General features: G+C 32.8%; 1 protein-coding gene across 4 annotated transcripts in view; it reads right to left on the bottom strand.

The window, feature by feature from the left end:
* LOC117181487 (protein pangolin, isoforms A/H/I/S) overlaps positions 1-8504 on the bottom strand; it is a 786230-nt gene that overhangs the window by 722954 nt on the left and 54772 nt on the right. The gene's annotated exons all lie outside the window — the stretch shown is intronic.

Below are 8504 nucleotides of genomic sequence, written 5' to 3'. Positions count from 1 at the left end.
CAGAACACACACGACTTAAAACATATCGTTTTCAGCACTCCGAAATCGTAGATTATATTTTTGTCTATATACATATATACAATAGTTGACATAATCCAACATCAACCATTTCATACATACCATTTTGAACACTTCAATTTTAAATTATTTGATTTTGAATACCTTATTTCAAAATTTCCATATAAATTAACATATCAAATATTGTTAAATTTTGTACATATTAATTTTCTTAAATTTATATTCATAAGTGAAGCCCATTTGTTTTAAACATTGGGGACATTTTTGCGAGGTATCAATGCTATATTTTTTATATATATTTTAGATAAGTGCAATAAATATAGATTTATTTGATGAAATATTTTTAATTTCGATCTTTCAAATCATTTAATGTCTTTTAAGCTCCCTTAGTTCAGGGTGGTATGATTATTACATGCAGAAGAATGAGATTTGAGGGTCGAATACAAATAAGATGGTTAATATAATACAAAAGATGTTTTCTTTAAGTATTTCATAATATTATTAACAAACATCATCTGGAGAAAAATTCCAGAAATTCGAGCAAATATTAAAGCAAAAATTAATTACAAGTAAAATGATCATTTCGGGAGAATCACCCGTGTAAACGAATTGAAGAAGGTTATAGAAATAGGAAGCGTGAAACATATGAACTAACGGCTTTCTTTTTTAAACAAGCGCAATGTTTTTGTAACGAGTCCTAGGTGCCTAAGATTCGTTACAAAAACATTGCGCTCGTTACAAAAAGAAAGCCGTCAGTTCACAGGAGTCACGCAAAATACTTTTCAGAATAAAATCATAAATGGTGTATTTTCATGACTCCATAGACAAACGCACAATCGAATTTTGAGTCGATGAAAGCACGCACGAGAGCTTTATTATAAATATAAAGTCATGAATCATGTGAAAGCAGGACGTAGAGGGAAAACCCTAACGGACTCAACAAAATTCTCTTTCTATCTTTGGCAATTAAGGTATCTCTCAAGTGTTACTAAAATACAGAGACACGCACAAATACAGTTTTTTTTAAACTCTAATGTCAAACCATGCTTACTGAACTCTCACTTGAAACTCCTTCAACAGACACCGCTCATAAAGCGTACTTTTTCGTTTGTCTATGGAGATATGACAAAACACGCCATTTTTCTGATTGCACAATTGAAAATACTTTAATATAAGAACGCGATTGTGTCACATTTTGAACTTTACTGAAACAATAACATGGCTTTACTTTGTAAAACTTGTAAATAGTCTACGTTACAAACAGAAAAATAACCTATTTACAAGGTACTGCTCCAAAATGGAAAAATTATAATTATTTGCACACTAAAACATATTTGAGAAAATATCTTTTTAATGCATGCACTCACAGATACACCAAAAACTCATTCAGATTGAGATAGTTAGCTCACCTAAAAGTCTCCAGTATTTAATAGAGTGTCAAGTGTAAAGTAAAGTGGGTACGTTCACATGAAAAAGTCACTTACTTATGTTTGGTAGGGATATTTTTTCGCACATACCCGTATACAACTTATCGACATTGGAAGCCCACGACTAACTCATCGCTTTTCCAGAAAGTCGCTTCTAAAGTTGGCGAGTGCCATAAGCGCCCGTGTTCGAGGTGATGTGCACTGAGTATTCATGGAGTCAGATAGCCAACTGCTATACAGACCGCTGAAGAGATGATGATAATGATGATGAATAAAATTTAAGTAATTAATTAATTAATCACCGCATGATCACTGTACCTGCTCTCCTGACTACTTCTGGAGAAGTTTCCACTCTGGGGAATCCCACCTTGACCGGAGAAACGCCAGTCTCTACGAGCGACTGTCGTTTGTCTCTTTTCTGACTGCAACATAAATAAGTGAATATTGGCAACAAGACGTCTTTGTCTGGACTGGCAAAATCCCTTGCGAACGCCTCATGGCACATATTCGAACCATAACTGAATCTACTATCGGCTACTAGTGAATCCCAGAAGGATTCTCATGCTTGATTCGTGGCAGAAGTCAGGAGAATACTCAGTGCACAGCCCCTCCCTCGCTAGTGTCATATTTTTTCATCTAACCTAAAATATATCCACTTCTGTATCTTTGAAAATAGGTTCAGCATGGCTCACTGATTCCCTACACTCAAACCCAAAAATGGTCAATTAGTCTCTGACATAGAAAAACGCGAATATTTCACCGGCCATAAGGTACCTTTTCAAATGAACGTACAAAAATAATCTTTAGGAGAAAATGAATCAAGTACACTCTAAAAAAAGTACAATCAATTTGTTAAAAAAGCTTTTCTTCTTCATTTAAAATAGAACTGGTTTACACACAAAAAAATCTGTTTTACAATATATAATATTAGAAAAGAAGCACACGCTTAAAATATTAATATTGCCTTGTACACGAAATCAATAATACTTGTACTAAATGAATTTTACTTGTCTCAAGTAATTGAAAGTCCTGATTATGTATAAACGAATATTTATTTGAGACAAATAAATATGTGAACTTTGAATTGCAAAAATGAATTATTTCAGCCAAAGAAATTTCAAAAGGAAAAAGTTAACATTGTCTGATTCAAAGTACGTCCTATTGGTCGGGGAGGAATATTTCATTGAACCAAAGAAATATTAATTGAAGACAAAAATATACATTTATACAAAATGAATGAATCATCGTTCTAAGTGAATGTGCCATGAATGGGAATGAATATTTCTTTGAACTGAGGAAATACTAATTGATAGAAAGAAATGTATTTTAAAATGAAGCAAATGCGGGAGTGCATGACAGTAGTTTGTACTTCAATTGTGGTCCATATTAAAAAAAAATAAAACACTGGATTCTTTCAGCTTCAATTATTATACATATTTAATTTGAGCAATTCACATAATTTAAAACCTAGATGAACCGGAAACAGAAAAAATTTGATGAAAAATCCACATTCAGCAGGAATCGAACTTGGGTTCACGATGTTGCCGCAACATCAATGAAAAGCGATTTCTACAGTACACTGTTGAAAATGTTATGAATTTTAATACACGTTAATACATAATGTGTATTTGAAAATTATTACATTTGTAAATTAAAATGAACTTAATACACATTTATATTAAACTTATTTATAATGTATACCAAAATTAATATATTTGTATACGAAAACTTAAATAATACCAATGTGTATTAAAACTAAGCTATAGCGCATGCGTTGCGCCACGCTTGCGGCCCTGGCGTGTCAGCTGATGAGTGCTTACAGTGAGTTGCCAGTCGCCCGTCTGAGAAAAGGTAAGGTAATTTGGTTTAATTAATTAATTTAGCTCTTCCCCTTATCGAATCAAAAAATCCCCATTGTGTTATGTACTTGTTAGTATGAGAGCCCCTTTGCTACTTGTTCGTCTTGCGTTTATTTTGATACGCTTCTTCTCCTAAACTCATTTTTGGTCGTAAGGCTGGTTCCTTCGTTCTACGTCATATATAGATAACCTAAGAAATATATATTCAAATTAGGTAACTAATGCATATTTTTTGGGTTATCTATATTCTCTTGTATCATATACAGAAGTGCACTGTTAGAAATTCCTGTATTAAGTTTAATGCACATGCATTGGAAGTTTTTTTCAGATACGTATATTAAATTTAAGTACCACCAAATTTGACAGTTCAAACACACATCTGAAATTTAATACAAATGTATATTGAAATTTGAGATGTGTGTTTCAACTTTCCAATTTGATGGTATTTTATTTTTCAAAAAATCCAAAAAATCTTTTTCACAATTTTGGTCACTATATACATCTAAAAATAGGATAGAAACCAACATTTGTCTCAAAGCGTGCTGAAAGTATCTGAAAACCGAAAAACGCCGCGAGGCCCCCCGAAGCGCTCGTAACGCACGGTGTGCATGAACCAACTTTTAATGTAAGGTCGGGCTCCGTGAACTTGATCTGGCGCCGCGAGATCGAGAAAACGTGTCCTGAAAAACGAATTGCACAATTCTTTAGTACTTATGCGGTAGTATTAGTACGGGTTTTTTTAGTCATTTGGATCCGTTTTCAGCGACCCTGAAAACCCCCGAGTAGCAAACATGTAGCATATCGGATCAATTTTCATATATTCCGTCCGCCATGTTGCATCCGCCATTTTGAATTTTGCAATTTTTACGTCGGGTTCGTTTTCAGCGTCTCCGAAAACCCAAGATTACCCATTTTCACTGTTCTAGTCCCCATAAACTGCCCATAACCACATTTATTCTGTGTATCATATAGGATACGCTGTGCTTCGAAGGGTTAAATTTTGAACGCGTTTTTCTCGAAATAGTGTTTTTTAAGCTGGCGGCCACGATTCCGGCCGATCTACTGGGCCGGTTTGTCTCAAACTTGGAGGAAATTTTGATAAGGTGTATCGCTATCGTATGACCCTCGATCATAATTCATTTTTAAATAATTGAGGTTCATCCGATACCCACGCATGTGCTTTTTAAGAATCTTTTTGTTTTTTGTGTTTCGGATAAGCCAAAGTGGAGTTATCGTGGCCACCGTATGAAAATCGATTTTTTTCGGGCTGGCGTATCTCCGCGGGAAGTCATGAAAAAAGATTTAAAAAATTTTTTTTACATTTAAAAATATGTACTATAATATGCTGAGAAGCCCACTTTTATGCTTGGGATTAGTAAGTGCCTCAACTGATGAAAATCTTTCATACAAAAGATACAATGTAGTCGCAGAAGGCGCAGTTTTCACTTTATTTATTTTTCTCCGTGCATGTTGAGTTTTCAGAATTGAGTTGTTTTGTTAAATGGAAATTTCTACAATCTGAGAGCGTTCGCGTGGAGTGTACTGCTCCATGGCAAAAATCTCCTTAGACTGATGCTTCAAACGCCAAAAGTTACAGTGTTGCCAAATCTTTTCCTCGAATATGGCCAACCCTGTATAAGTTGGTTCAAGATTGCTGTAAAACGCATTAAAAATGATTTTACGGAAAACTCAACTTATAGAATAATTGAGGGCTCATTTAGGGCTCTGCGATTATGATAATAAAAAACAAAATTGTTAATCAATTTTTGTTTAAATTATCCTGTTAAAAATGAATTTAATTAATTAATTTCCTTACCGATTGTTAAGGTTTATTTAGGGCTCCTGGAATATGTTAATTGATGTTTAAAAAATCGTTTAAACCATTTTTTACACAAAAATGTCTTGCAAGTGCGTTATTATTAAAAAAAGTAAAAACTTTTCAAGATTCACAAGGTAAAATAAGTTCTTAATACGAATGATAATTGTTTAAATAATTACCGAATATAACAAATATTACTAGCGATTTCAAAAAAGGAAACATGAAATTTCTCTTTTCCGAACGTTTGGCCTGCACAGAATCCGAAAATTATAAAATTTTGTCGCTGCCTGCCTGCCTGTCTGTATGTATGGTTACCTGAATGTTGTAGCCACGCTAACTTTTGAAGGATTTGTCCAGTCGAGTCCGCATTTCATACACTTCTAAAGGTCTCCAAAAGGAAGGTTAAGTTCGTTAATCAGCCATTTCCAACAAAAATTAAAAAATTGAGAGCATTTTCAAAATTTTGTAATGTTTTTTTTCTCTCCAAATTTTATAAATTTTGGTGGAAGTTTCTTATAGGTGAGTAAAAGACTTGCAAATCATCTAACTAAAATTTTTTATTTTTATGAAAATTAGAAAAGTTATATACTTTTCAAAAAATAGAAAAAATAATTTTTTCCTAAATACAAAATTTTCACTAGATACCAAATATATTTCATAACTATTTGTTGAGTATTAGAAAGAATATTGGAATGCGTGAGATTGTAAAGCAAAAGTTAATCTCCTCTCACCATTCTAAGAATGCATAGAGAAGTAAGTGTTTAGTTTTATGGTTTTGGTGTGAAGTGACGAATGCCATGATCTGGAGTACAGGGCTGACTGTTTTAAAAAGGGCGTGAGTGGGACATTTTTATGACCTAAGTCGACCTTAGTCGACAGTCGTTTTGCTTCACTCTTATGAATTTAGTCCACAATTTAAAAAATTAGAGCATTTTCAAAATAAAATTTTTTTTTTCAGTTTTAGAAATTTTTGTCAAAGTTTCTTGTAGATGGGTAGTTGCAAATTATACAAATAAAATTTTCAATTTCGATGCAAATTATAAAAGTTATATACTTTTGAAAATGTTCAGAAAAATAGAAAAAATACTTTTTTATAATCGGGTGAATTGTAACAAACATAACCATTCTATCATTCTAGAAAAAAAGCCGGGGGAGCCTAAAACTGGTAAAATCGACAATTTTTTAAGTATCACATGCCCTTAATATCTGTATTAGAACTGAAGATAATATAGTTGAACATTTTTGTACTTTTAAGCAACAATTTTTATTAATTTTTAAATTTCTCAACTGCAACTGGTTCCCATCGCCGCTTGTATAAGAAATAGTGCTCTAAACTTGACTGTTCTTAAATGTACTTGAAAATCCTTACTTTTTTTTACATTTTTTCAGTCTGCTAAGCACAACATTTTTTTTACATAAACGTCTTCAAGCTCATTTACGTAGAACACTTTCAGCTTTCACATGACTTCAAAGGCCGATGCCTGTGATTTTCTCGCCGATAGTAGTGACGAATTTAAATGAAATTTCCTAATCTTTTAGAAGAATATTTTATTTTTCTGACCATTTTCAAAATTTTCAAAAGTATATAACTTTCCTAATTTTCATCGACATTAAAAATTTTATTTGGATAATTTGCAAGTTTTCTACCCGTTTATAAGAAACGTTGACAAAAACTTTTCAATTTGAAAACAATATTTAAAAAATTTTGAAAATGCTCTCAATTTTGTCATTTTGGTTGGAAATATCTGCTTAACGAACTTAGCCCACATCTTGGGAACCTTAAGAAGTGTATCAAAGGCTGACTTGCTTGGACAAATCCTTCAAAAGTTAGCGCGGCTACAACATTCAGATAACCATACATACAGGCATGCATACAGACAGACAGACATACAGACAGAAACCGATAAAATTTTATGACTTTCGGAATCTGTGAGTGCTGAAACGTAAAGATCCGTTTAAACAGAGATCGAAATGGGAGGTCGATGATATTTCCAGAGCCTTAAATGAGTATCATTTGGAGACTGAATTTTGGCTCATGCAGACTTGTGGAGTTCTGAACCGCGCTGTCAGCCATCTGAATACCTGTCTAAGGAACTATTCGCTTTGCGATATTAGCCTAAATAATTGTTAATAAGGAAACCAATTGAAATAATATTTACCTAATTTTCAAATTTCTTTCATTTAATAGGGCGTACCAGTCACTTAGAATAAAATGATAACTTCCTAATGCAACTTCCAAAAGTTAGGTTAGTCATGCCCTTCAACATTTAAACTAAAGCCGGGATGTATAGAAAAAGTCATAACCGTCTACATATACAATAAGGTATTTTCACTGCAATCGATAGCTCACTTCACGTCGTTAAATACTGAGGGCATAACAATTGACCAAATGCATGGGAATCGGTTAATTTTTGCTCTATTTTTTTAATAACTTCGTAGAAAGTAATTTTTCTGTATAAGTGCAATTGAAAAATAGTTTTTCTTTTTATGAGTCTGAAGTTCCCAACGTTTACAAAAAACGAAAAATTAAGTATTTGAAAAGTCAAAATGTTTTCATTGTTTATGACAGTATTATGTGCCAAAAGTCCCATCTTAAAGTTTCAGCCCTCTGGCGTATGTGGAACCTACCCCAAATCAACCCCTAAATATAATAAAATTCATTAAAAATACAGAATTTTATAGTGTCAAAATGTTTTTAATGATTATCGCTGCATTTAGTGCCGAAAGTGCAACTAAAAAGTTTCATCCCTCTAGTGCATGTGGAACACACCCCAAATCAACCCCTGCACACTATAAAATTCGTTAAAAATACACAATTTCGAAAAGTCAAAATGTTTTTAATGATTATCGCTGAATTTAGTGCCGAAAGGGCCTCCAAAAAGTTTCATCCCTCTAGTGCAGGGCTCACCAAAAGGCAGCCATTGGCTGCATTGGCTGCCAGTGGCAGTCAAAAGACTAGGTCAAACTGGCCCTAACAAATTTTGTCGTTCGACTGGTTTCTAGCCCTTCACGGTCATTATACCTCCCGCCGCGCAAGGCTTGAAAGACATTATCCTTTCCAAAAATGAAATACAATAAGAAAAAAATATATCAGCGTTTGATTTAATAATATAAAAATAAATATAAACGTTTTATTGAATAATATTTATATATTTCACGCCATTGATATAATGTATAATGATAAAATGTTTAGATGATATTGTTCGAATTTCTTTAATAAATATTTATTGAAATAAGCTATAGCTATAATATGACTATGTTATCTTTTAATACTTAATAATTAATAGGTAGTTTCAAAATTAATAAGAAAAATTAATATAATGCTTGAAAGGTGGAAGAATTCAGCAATTACTATATTTTATTGCAAGTTTTATAATAATT

This window comes from Belonocnema kinseyi, chromosome 10 (assembly GCF_010883055.1).
Source record: "Belonocnema kinseyi isolate 2016_QV_RU_SX_M_011 chromosome 10, B_treatae_v1, whole genome shotgun sequence".
NCBI lineage: Eukaryota > Metazoa > Arthropoda > Insecta > Hymenoptera > Cynipidae > Belonocnema > Belonocnema kinseyi.
This window is presented reverse-complemented; position numbering and strand designations above follow the sequence as displayed.